The following is a 12,867-nucleotide window of genomic DNA, read 5'->3' on the forward strand; positions in this document are numbered from 1 at the left end:
TGTTTTGTTTTTTTGTAGAGTGCAGATTTCTATGCTGATTTCTCATTTTCTGTGGTCTAAAACACTAAAAGAAAAGGGGAAATGTGCTACTGATGCTGCTGAGTGTTACGCTCAACACGTGCTATTTCTGTCTCTCCAATGCTACACCCACAAAGAAGGCGGAGTCTTTATATAATAAATAACCCCCATCGACTGATGAATCAGTGTCTTAAACTCACCGAGATCTTCACTGTGGATCTTTATTTCTATTCAGATTCTGGATATTTCTACATCTCCATTCATCACAGGTCAGACACTTTAACATCATACTTTAACATACTTTTACTTTAGATGTATTTTGTGAAAACTGTGTTTGTTTAATAGTGTCTGCATGAAAGACTAGCTGACAGAAATCACATAAAAACAGCAATGAATCAATCACATGGGATGTATTTATTAATCTGATCTGTTTGTGCATGGTTTGAGGTGTAATGGTGTCTGATTGTGCTCATGATCTGAATCTGTAGCATCAGTCCAGCTGCTGTTTCTACATTATGATGATGATCTGTTTTCTTCATTTACAGTCTCTGGTGATCCAGACGGAGCAGTGAAGAGTCGTTCTGATCAATCAGAGAAAACATCATACTTCACTTTCAGTTAGAATCAGGAGAAGTATTTGTTCAAGTTTTACTGCAAATCTAATCACACTGAGGTTATCTGAACTTACTGTACCTTGACTTTAATTCAGCTCTGTATGATTTAACAGATACATATTCAGTGTAGAAATGAAATAATGCACAGAGAAAACAGCTGGAGCGTCAGAAACTACAGACGAGTAAAAACAACAGGACAGAGAGAGAAATGAAGGACAGAAATAAAACACAAACCACTGGATCTCAAGAGAAAAGCAGACGGAGACTTGATAGATGGGACAGTATGAAGAGACTAAAACCAAAATGTAAGTGTTGTTCATTATGAAACTTACTTAAATCACATTTCTAGTCTATATATAATGTCTATAAAAACACTCCTGTCATAGAGTGACATATTCAGTCAGATTAATCAGACTTTCTTATGAATGACTGATGTATTATTGACTGAGAACACGAAGCACTGATCAATCCAAAACAATGAGGATAATCTAACAAATATTTGTGATTTCTAGTCTCAGATGATCCAGACGGGCCTGAAAAGATTATTTCAGATGATCTCAAGAACACAACACACCAGCAGCTGAAGACTGAGCATCATCATCATCATCATCATCATCATCTTAGCTCCTGGACTCTTTCAGTGTTTACAGACTCATCTGATCACACACAGACTAATGATTGTTCCCTTCAGTAAACAGCTCTGTTGAATGAAAGCAAAGGGAAAAAAGGAAATGAAAGGACGTCATGTGTAGATGATCAGCTCAAGCTCAAACTTGCTCGAGAGCATCTTGTGTCATGTGAACAGGATTAGATCGCATCTTTAAACCAGAACTGATCCGTAGAATATGTCCGCTGCCATCGCTACTTTATTACAAGATCCTACTGATCTAGACAATAGTTTAAAATAATAATAATTTGAAAATATATTTAAAGATAGTTTAATGTTGTGTAGTGCATAATAGCCTAATATGGACACAGCCAATTTTACTCACTGAAATATTTATTCATCATAAAATAATTGCTTCCTAATTGTATGAGAGTCTTGCACACAGATAATGTAGAGTTGTGAATTAATTTGAGTGATGATGATATTGTGGGCGGGGCTTGATGGAGCAGGAGATGCAGAGAACATGATCTTGACCCTTAAGAAACTTTCATTAATGCTGTCACGTAACAATTGGATCCCAATCAACTCTTCACTATAAACTCATTCCACAATGTGCACTCAATCATCAGTAATGAGTTTGCAGAATTGGACAAGCAATCACAAGGGCCTGCATCTACACAGTGCAGAATCCTGTAAATAGTCTGAAAAGGTGGTACAGTATTTGGGGCCATAGACACAGTGTCTGATGAAGCATTATGATCAAATATTAGGCTACATCCATGGATATTGTAGTCTAATTGGTTCATTCTCCGCGCTAATTGGTGACAATGAATCTTGTTATCTCGAAACGTTCATGATTTACAGTAAACATGGAAGATTTGTTTGTCTGTTTCCATACAACTATGCATTAAGAGTAATGCAACAGTTTCTTATCATTTTGAGCAGTTGTATCAATTGATAGTTAGATCATTGCAAGGAAATGAATAGACACTCATTTGGAATGTAATGTGTGAATTGCCTTTTGAAAGATTAGCACTTTGATGTTAAGTTGTGTCATATTGAACAGGTGATTTTTGTTGAATGAACAAATGATCTAAGTTTTATGTGGATTGTATCCAAGCAATTGAGAAAAGGGTTAGAGTTTTGAAAAATGACAACAAGGTTCTGAAAATAGTAACAAAGTGATTGTAAAGAACTGTAATTTCCTGTCCTATTGTGTGTTTATGTTACTGCGTATGACAGCTTTTTAGTAAAATGTGATAATTTATTAGATCTTTGTTTCCTTTTTTTTTTTTGATTTGCATTCAGTGCTTTGAAATGTGTTTTTGTAGTTCTTCTTTTTTGACTAATCAAAAAAATAGTGTGTGTGTGTATGTATTGGCTGTAGTAACCCTGGTAGCTGGTGGTTGAGAGCACAAGAATAACTTGTTTCATTCCTACAATATGTGCATACACAAATTTGTTTTGACATTAGAATAATTTGTCAACTTTTGAGAACTGGGTCGCGTATGGGAGGAGCCTAATCATTCCGTCCTGTCAATCACAACAGCGTATAAAGCAGCAGTCATTTCACTGTCCAAATCTCCAGCTGAGCTTCAGGTTTGAGACCCCTACAAGAAAAACAAACCATTTCTAGTATACCATTATCTATCAAGACTGGATGGCCAGGCGAACTCATGAAATGTGCTAAATATATGTATTTTACTATTACTATTTTATAACTCGAAAGATAATTAACACTTTATGTTAACAAACACAATTCAATATCCATGTTGTGAAGGCCATACTATGTGCAATCAAGTCTTGTATCAAAGACAACTGAATGTCAGAAATTTCTCTAGATTTCTCTTTTTGTTTTTAATCAGTTTTATGTTTTTAAAGTTAACACAAATCTGCAAACTTATCACAAATCTCTTTTGCCTTGTCATTGGGTATAAAGTATTTAAAAAAAAATAATGCAATATGGCATAGTTGCTATAGCTATGACATCTAGTGGTTATTTTGGGGATTTTTTTTTTTACGTGTGGTGGAGTATATGCTTCATTTTATGTATACAGTACACAATTTTTTAGGAGTAGGCCTGTGTGTGCCTGGCTGTAATAGGGTGTCCCACACATGACATGCTGAAAAAAACTATGTGGTTGCTCTGTTGACAGATCTACTAAGTACCTCTAGAAAATAAATGTAAAGAACAGCATGCAACTGTGCATTCAATGTTACTAAAGACTTGTTGTGCCATGCATGCCCTCGATCTTTCTGCTTCAAATTGAGTTGCCATTCAAGCTGCAGGCGGGTGCTAGGTCTTCTGGAGCTGTACTAGTGCATATTCATTAGATACTAGTGCTTAATTATTACATACTAGTGCATATTCATTAGATACTAATATCTATTCATTAGATACTAGTTCTTATTCATTAGATACTATATGAATGATATTAGAATGAATAGATATTAGTATCTAATGAATATGCACTAGTATGTAATGAATAAATACTAGTATCTAATGAATATGCACTAGTATGTAATGAATAAATACTAGTATCTAATGAATATGCACTAGTATGTAATGAATAAATACTAGTATCTAATGAATATGCACTAGTATGTAATGAATAAATACTAGTATCTAATGAATATGCACTAGTATGTAATGAATAAATACTAGTATCTAATGAATATGCACTAGTATGTAATGAATAAATACTAGTATCTAATGAATATGCACTAGTATGTATTGAATAAATACTAGTATCTAATGAATATGCACTAGTATGTATTGAATAAATACTAGTATCTAATGAATAAATATTATTATCTAATGAATATGCACTAGTATGTAATGAATAAATACTAGTATCTAATGAATAAATATTATTATCTAATGAATATGCACTAGTATGTATTGAATAAATACTAGTATCTAATGAATAAATATTATTATCTAATGAATATGCACTAGTATGTATTGAATAAATACTAGTATCTAATGAATAAATATTATTATCTAAATAATATGCACTAGTATGTAATGAATAAATACTAGTATCTAATGAATAAATATTATTATCTAATGAATATGCACTAGTATGTAATGAATAAATACTAGTATCTAATGAATAAATATTATTATCTAATGAATATGCACTAGTATGTATTGAATAAATACTAGTATCTAATGAATAAATATTATTATCTAATGAATATGCACTAGTATGTATTGAATAAATACTAGTATCTAATGAATAAATATTATCTAATGAATATGCACTAGTATGTAATGAATAAATACTAGTATCTAATGAATAAATATTATTATCTAATGAATATGCACTAGTATGTAATGAATAAATACTAGTATCTAATGAATAAATATTATTATCTAATGAATATGCACTAGTATGTAATGAATAAATACTAGTATCTAATAATTAAGCACTACTATCTAATAAATAGGCACTAGTATCTAATGAATAAGTACTAGTAGCTTTACAAGAGACACTAGCACCTAAAGAATAAGCAACAACAACAAAAAAAGTACTAGCAACCCGATCTCACAGCAATTCGTACATATTTTACAAGGTGTCTTATTCGTACAATTTCATAAGATTTTTGCCAAATCGTACGTATTTTACGAGTTGCACAATTAGTTTGAATTTGTATGAATGACCTACACCTAAACCCTCCCCTAAACCTAACCGTTAGACAAATCGTACGAATAAGCCACCTCGTAAAATACGTACGAATTGGTCGTGAGATAGCATTGGTACTAGTAGTTAATGGAAAAGAGACTAATTTCTAAAAATAAGTAACTTGAAAAAAGATGCTAGTACAGCTTATAGATTAACTGTTACTAAGGCTTTCCACATAGTCGATTGTTTATGAATAATATTATGAGTTGTTTTTTTTTCCAAAATCGATACAGGACGCTGTTTGTCCTGTTCAACCTGTTTGACATTCAGATGATTCAGTCGGACTCCGCCAGCATTATAAAGTTAGTTTTCATATATCTCCCATCGTAACTTTAGTTTTACTTTGGTATTTGCAGGATAAACACGGTGCAATGCTTTTTACCACAGTTTATTGTGAACTCTTTAGAAAAGCAACACATAATTAGCCATGGCTTTAATACCTTTTTGTAATATAATTGTAATTCAGTGTTTCTTTATTTTCTGTTTTGCAGTTTCTTCATATAGGCTAACACACATCTCCAGCTCCTACAACAACAATACCGCATTTCCACTGTGGGGTCGGTGCGAGCCAGGGCTTAAAGCGGCCGGGTGGAGCTCATAGCCCCGGGCCAGTAGCACGAGGCCAGAATAGTGCAGGGTTTCCACAGTGAAGCCTGAAGCACCGCTGCACGTCACTAAAACACGCCCTTTACACGCTTCTCAGAACAACGTCATGCAACCTCATCATTTCATCATCAAAGAGAAGTTATCAGAAAACTAAGAAATAAGTCACTCGAACATGATAAAAGCCGCCGTTTGTTTGCATGCTTTGTTATATATTTAAATTCAAAAGCATCGATCTTTTAACTGTAGAATAAGTGATACATTGATCATATTGTTTTAATTTATCAGGACTCAAAATTATTCACACATAAATACACTTAATTCTATTTTATTTATTTATTTTTAACGCTTATGAAAATAGCCTGCTTATTCAGCCGAGTCTGTTTCTGTTTATTAGCCACAGTAGCCGTCATATTTAGAATGAATGATAATATCTCTATTTTTATAAAAGTTTAAATTTTTATTTTAAATTACTTTTTTACGCACCCCACGACCCCATCAGTACAAGCCCTGTGCTACGTCAAAGTATTAATAAAGTATGTATTTAGTACTGTGCTAAATCCTAATTTATTTCCGCATCCGTCTCCTATAGCCTGTGAAAACTTTCTTAAGTTGTTATTATTAGTTATCCAACTGGTAGATGTATGAACCTGAAGATAGACGTCTGTGGCAGTATGATTAATCCCATTATTTCTGTTTTTAAAAATCTAGAGAAATTCTAGAAAATCAAGATCTGCATCTTGCCGTAGCCTTACATTCACTTTTAACGTCAAACCTATGAACCCCCCAAAAAATAAAATAAACTGAGGCCTTATAATGATATGAATAAGCAGTATACAGCAGTAATTGGGGAAGTCCTGGCCTAATGGTTATAGAGTTTGACTCCTGACCCTAAGGTTGTGGGTTCAAGTCTTGGGCTGACAACACAATGAGTGAGGAGCCCTTGAGCAAGATACTGAACTGCTCCCCAGGTGCTGCAGCATAAATGGTGTGTTTGCGTGCTTGCGTGTGTGTGCTTGCGTGTGTGTGTGTGTGTTTGCGTGTGTTTTAGAGACAGCTGACAGAACCGGTCTGATGTCTCTACTCGTGCTCTTCTTCTAGCAGCAGCACACCCTCCACAGTGTACAGAGACTCGTGTGAGTTTGCAGACGGAGCTCAGCAGGATTCACTCTGGACCTTTATCTCTTCAAGACTTCATCTAGATTCTGCACGGTTTTAGAAACATTCTGGATCATTCTGCATTCCTCCTCTTCTCACAGGTACAGGACTTTTATTATTATTATTATTATTATTATTATTATTATAGCCTGCTTTACTGAGCAGCTTTATTTTCATATGGTGAGTGAATTATTTGCAATTTTATCAGAAATGCTTAATAGCTGACAAATTATTGAATATTTGTAATAATATAATATAATGTTAGATTGTTATATATTGTCATTATAATCCTTGTTTTATTGTTCAAATTAGATAGAAATTAGGGATCAGACAGCTGCTCATCAGGAACTGATCTGATGTTGTGCTTGATATAATCTGAGCGGTTCCCAATCCCAGTCCTACAATCCCAGAGCGACGAGCATGAACTGTTTTCTGATTGATATGATCCCTACACAGTGTTCACTGCTCCCTACACTCCCTGAGCAGGGGAAGTCTGTTTAAGTTTTCTTCTCTTCTGAACATTAGTTCATGGATTCTGCCTGCAGTGTCTTTTAAATCCATGTCTCGCACTCTTTAACGCTCTTTGAATAACATGAGACGACGTTATAACAGATACTTATGAAATGTGTAGAGCGGGGCGGACAAGGACTGGAATTGGGAAACGCTGACTTAGATGACTGTAATTAAACGTTTCAAAAGTGTACTTAACTGCTTAGAAGCAGATCTTTTAGAAGTGGTGAATGCCTCACTTCTTTCTGGGACATTTCCAAACTCCCTAAAAACTGCAGTTGTTAAGCCCCTCCTGAAAAAGACCAATCTTGAAAACACAATTTTAAGCAATTTCAGACCAATATCTAATCTTCCTTTTATAGGCAAAATTATAGAAAAGGTAGTTTTTAATCAGATGGACAAATACTTAAACTCAAATGGATACCTGGACAATTTTCAATCTGGTTTTCGACCGCATCACAGCACAGAGACAGCACTCATTAAGATAATAAATGATATTCGATTAAATTGTGACTCTGGTAAAATATCGGTGCTGGTATTGTTAGATCTCAGTGCTGCGTTTGACACTGTCGCTCATAACATACTACTAGAGAGACTGGAAAACTGGGTCGGGCTTTCTGGGATGGTACTCAAATGGTTCAGATCATACTTAGAAGGGAGAGGCTATTATGTGAGTCTAGGAGAGCATAAGTCTAAGTGGACGTCCATGACATGCGGAGTCCCACAAGGCTCGATCCTAGCACCGCTCTTGTTTAGCCTGTATATGCTCCCACTAAGTCAAATAATGAGAAAGAACCAAAACAAGGGGAGTCCGCCTTTAGTTTCTATGCTGCCCGCAGTTGGAATCAGCTTCCAGAAGACATCAGATGTGCTAAAACACTAGTCACATTTAAATCTAGACTCAAAACTCATCTGTTTAGTTGTGCATTTATTGAATGAGCCCTGTGCTATGTCCGAACTGATAGCACTATATTTTCAATGTTTTTTTTTTAATATAAAATCATTTTCTAACTGTTTTTAAATTGATTTTAAGTTTAAAATTGCTTGTTTTATTTTTGTTATTTTTCTTCATGATTATTTTACTTTCTTTGATTTAAAGCACTTTGAATTACCATTGTGTACGAAATGTGCTATATAAATAAACTTGCCTTGCCTTGCCTTGTAATTAAAATTATGATTTAACAGAGTCGAAATTGAGTATAGAAAGGAAAAAACACATACAGAAACTGCCATCAGAAACCACAGATGAGAAAAATGGAGGACAGAAATGAAACACAAACCACTGGATCTCAAGAGAAAAGCAGACAGAAATTTGATAGATGGCACAGTATTGACAGAAAAAGACCATGGTGTAAGTGATTGTCCACATTCAGACAGATTCTTCAGACTTTCTGCAGACACAGATGAATGAAACAGATCTGTGATTGTTTAACTGACATGAATTAATGATCAAGAACATAAAGTTATACATTCACACAATGTATATAAGGATAATCTGATTTATATATATTTCTAGTGTCAGATGATCCAGGAGTGGAGGGAAAGTTTCATTCTGATGTTAAAAGCTGTTCAGAACTTTCTCAAGAACACACAACATCATTGAAACACCAGCAGCTGAAGACCTGAACATCTTCATCATCATCTTCATCATTGTCATCTTCGTCATCATCATCTTCATCATCTCAGACTCCATCTCTCCAGTCTCCAGACTCCAGTCTCTTCAGCTCCAGAACTGTTTTCAGACTCATCTGATCACAAACTAACAGACTAATGAACCGTTTCTTTCTCAGATCTGTGTCTGAGAACCGTTTTATTGATCTGGAGCAGCACTTTATGAGATTATTTTCACATCTGCATCACACAAACACTTGTTTTTCTTTGACAAAATATCAGTTCGAGTGTTCACTGCATCATATATTCCATGCATTTTCATTTCTGTATTTCTGTATATTGTGATTCATTTAAGAGATTCTATCCACCTTATTTAATTCTAACAGAAACGCAGGCGTGACTATTTGTTATTAAATGTACAGTATCTGGCTTCCGCTGTTGTACAGTTCCAGTTATTTTTAGCACGTTATGTTTCCTGACATTGAAAAACCAGTCCAGTATTGTAGAGATTCTCAAGTCTGGCTCAGGATCCACTTTCCTGCAGAGTCTATCTCCAATCCTGATCAAACTCACTCTTTCTAGCGATCCTGAAGACCTTGATGAACCGGTTCAGGTGTGTTCGATGAGGGCTGGAGAAAAACCCTGAAACAACTGCCTTATTGCTTGTCATGTTATTTTAATGTATTATCATAATTACTGTATAAATACACCGGTCTGTAGTGTGAATAGATTTACCGTTTACAGCACTCTAATCTTAGTTATTTCCACATTACAGCTAATGGAAATAAAGAATTGCACATTCACAGAAAATTGCTTGAATGTTGCAAAATAAGGTGGATATTTCTCTCTCTATTTTTTTTTGTACCATTCCATACTGTTTATTGAACATTCATTACTCATCTTTTCAGTCTTTTCTAAAAGAATGCTGAAATAACACTATTTAACATCATATTTGCGTGTTGCTTGTGTGTGAAGGTGCTGTATAGTGTTGCGTGTACAGTTGTAAGTGTTTACTGTACCAGTGTTTGTGTTGCTGTAATAGTGTTTCCTGTACTGTAATCTCACTGTACTGTAATTTGCTGACAGACTAACAGTAACAGAGTAACTGTGAATCCTGTCCAGTCTCTTGCTGTCAGTATCTGATCTACTGTTCTTTGCACTGATGAAACTGATTTAGCATGAAGATGAACTCCATTTCAATTACTGTCATCAAAACCACCGCCAGAGTTTACATCAGAAAACACTGACAGACGGACAACACACTAAACATGTTCATATCTAGACTGAGATCGGTCACACAAGTATTCATTCTGATCACACTGATATGACATTAATACTTATGAAAATGAACTGATGAAAGATGATGAAGCTATAGGCTTTTCCAGACTTTTGTAGCGATGCTGTTTGTACAGACTGTTTAGTGCAACACACTTACTGCTTTACAAATATTAAAGATGCTTTGAGAAACCGAATCAACTAAGAAAATCTTTCTTTACAGACTCTCTTGATGCAAACAGATCTAAAAAATGTCCTTTCTGATGTAACTGCATAATATAGAGAGGACACAAATCATATAACCATCATATTGCTCTAAAGCTGTGATATAAAGTCTGACAATAAAAAATAAGATAATATTATTAACATAATGAGCAAGCTGTTTATGATGATGTTGAAGATAAAACTGAAAGTGCATCTCTACAACGGCTTGAATCTGCTGCTATGAGTCTGGAGCACTGTTCTTCACACACTCTCTCTTGTGCTCCATACTGTATTATAGCACACACACTGATTTATATATGCAGTGTTTTATTTCTAATCCTTGAAAAATAAGACAATCATAACCTTTATTAACCGAAAGCATTTGACTTTTAAATTAAATAATGAAAAATAAAAACAGAAACAGAGATCTGAACACTGGATGATGTTACTAAAATGACTCTTGAATGTCTGAAAGTGAGTTTGTATGAACACATTTTAAACTCTTGTGTTTGTCTTTTTGTCTCTAGATGGCGCCAGTCACATATCCAGTCATATTAGTGTTTGTGTTTGAGTGTATTTAGGGCCATAGAGTGCACTAGAGTTGTGGTCAATTCTATTACAGTGTGTGTAAAATCAGATTAGATCAGAGTACAACTGAATAAATCCCAGTGCAAAATGCACGCTTCAAACTAAACAGTCAGTGAAGACAAATAAGTGGATGACTGTTCTCCTGGCACCTATTTATACTGTAGTGACACCGGTAGTGACGTCATGTGCTGTTTATATATATATATATATATATATATATATATATGTGTGTGTGTTGTGTTGCTGTGTTGCTTAATACACGGGTCATGATGACGTGTTCCCCATAGCGACCCCTAGAGGACACAGTTTGAAGTGTCCTTCAAAGGGAACTGTGTGTGTTTTCATTGCTGCTGCTGGAAAATACTTTGATTATATATATATATATATATATATATATATATATATATATATATATATAAATAACTGGGTGGTCAGGAAAAATAAACACACATGGCAACAGATTAATTTGTTTGTACTGGGGGTTTATCCAGTGGCGGTTCTACATTGAAATACACCCTGGGCGAGACCTCTTTCGAGCGCCCCCCCCCCCCCCACAAACACACACACACACAAAAAAAATTAGCAAACAAAGTTCTGCACAAACAGCAATATTTTATTATAACAACTGTTTTCATATGATGTCAGATTATTGCATGCACGTTTCCAATTTGCCATTCCTGCACTTGTTAAATTGATGTTCCTCTTGGAAAACAAATTTGCAGCAGAAGCAAAAGAGGCTGTTGTTCTTAATTAAATAAATCAGCCAACTTCTTGCCATCTTTTCACCACTTACTAATGTCTTCTTAAAATATTAGTGGTGGCAACTTCTCCCATTACTTTCATTCCTACGGAAAACAAAGCCAGGTGGCACTTTACTTGGTCCTCTGTGAACCAGCTCAGTCCGAATCCTGTCAGTCAGATGTGAGGGCCAGTGGGGCTCAGTGGGGGTTCAGCTCCAGGCATTTCTATCAGACAGCATATTGGCATATTACTCAAAACACATCGCAGTGAAAAAACACAGTCCTACTCATAAATTATCAGAAATATTAAAATTACATTAAATTGCAGTTGTCTTGTAGCCCCCCCACACACACACACACAATATGCACACCTGAAAGCTCATGCTGGGTAGAAGTAGAGGCAAAGAGGTCTTCATCCACAATATCAGATATTTGTGGAGACATGTGTAGCGGAGGAGGTGGGTGGCTCATCCTGACCAGTGGCAGAGGATGCTCCAAAATATTTTAGAAGTGCCCCTGAAATTGCAATTTAACTGCATTTGAAATCAAAAGACCATAGGATAATGTTTTATAAAGCTAAAACAGCCTAGGGTCAAATTGACTCAAAACATAATAGAAGGGTTACATAAACATGCTCTTACACACTAAATGTCTGTCATTACACGCTATATCCTCCTAGACCCGGAAAAAAACAAAAACATTTATTTATTTCATTTTTTCCCCCATGTCATCACATTGTTTAGAGTATAGAAACAAATAGTAAAAAAAAAATACGTTGAAAAATTATATTTTATTCACGTTATGCTATGGTCACTGGGACTCAGTTGTTTAAAAAAATAAAATGACTTTAAATTATATGTATAGGCAAAAAAAAAACTTTTTGGGTTTCAGGATATTTTTCAACCAAAATTTGTATATCAATCCAACTTTCATGGAGGTGCCATTAGGTTACTGACGATTTAGTTATGACTTGTAAAACTATACTTAGGAAACTATACTTAGCATACTGTGTAGCAAATAAAATGCCGTTGGTTATTTACAGGGCCTAATGTTAAACCAACTGATGGAAATGATAACTGAACTTTTAACAGTTTAATTGCAAAGCACAATATTATAAATTAGATCTCGTGATTGAGTTGAAACCAAATTATTGTTGTATAAGCATAGCAAGCATCATAGCAGAAAGGTTAACAAAGAGTTATACCCACCACCAATTAACATTAGCCCTTCATTCATGAAATGGATACTGT

The 12,867-nt window shown here is 34.8% G+C and overlaps 2 long non-coding RNA genes across 3 annotated transcripts; both read left to right on the forward strand.

The window, feature by feature from the left end:
- The first annotated feature begins 199 nt into the window (after positions 1-199).
- LOC113080761 (uncharacterized) lies at positions 200-1,588 on the forward strand. Of its 2 annotated transcripts, XR_003282015.1 has the most exons (4): positions 200-287; positions 564-651; positions 746-937; positions 1,145-1,587. It is a non-coding gene; the product is annotated as an uncharacterized LOC113080761 (long non-coding RNA). The 2 variants fall into 2 exon arrangements; XR_003282014.1 differs by having other exon boundaries at positions 564-937; positions 1,145-1,588.
- A 5,101-nt stretch (positions 1,589-6,689) lies between these two features.
- LOC113080762 (uncharacterized) lies at positions 6,690-10,268 on the forward strand. The gene is made up of 3 exons (XR_003282016.1): positions 6,690-6,790; positions 8,385-8,550; positions 8,716-10,268. It is a non-coding gene; the product is annotated as an uncharacterized LOC113080762 (long non-coding RNA).
- Positions 10,269-12,867: the final 2,599 nt, after the last annotated feature.

The sequence above is a fragment of the Carassius auratus genome, unplaced genomic scaffold (assembly GCF_003368295.1).
Source record: "Carassius auratus strain Wakin unplaced genomic scaffold, ASM336829v1 scaf_tig00031959, whole genome shotgun sequence".
In the NCBI taxonomy this organism is placed as follows: Eukaryota; Metazoa; Chordata; class Actinopteri; order Cypriniformes; family Cyprinidae; genus Carassius; species Carassius auratus.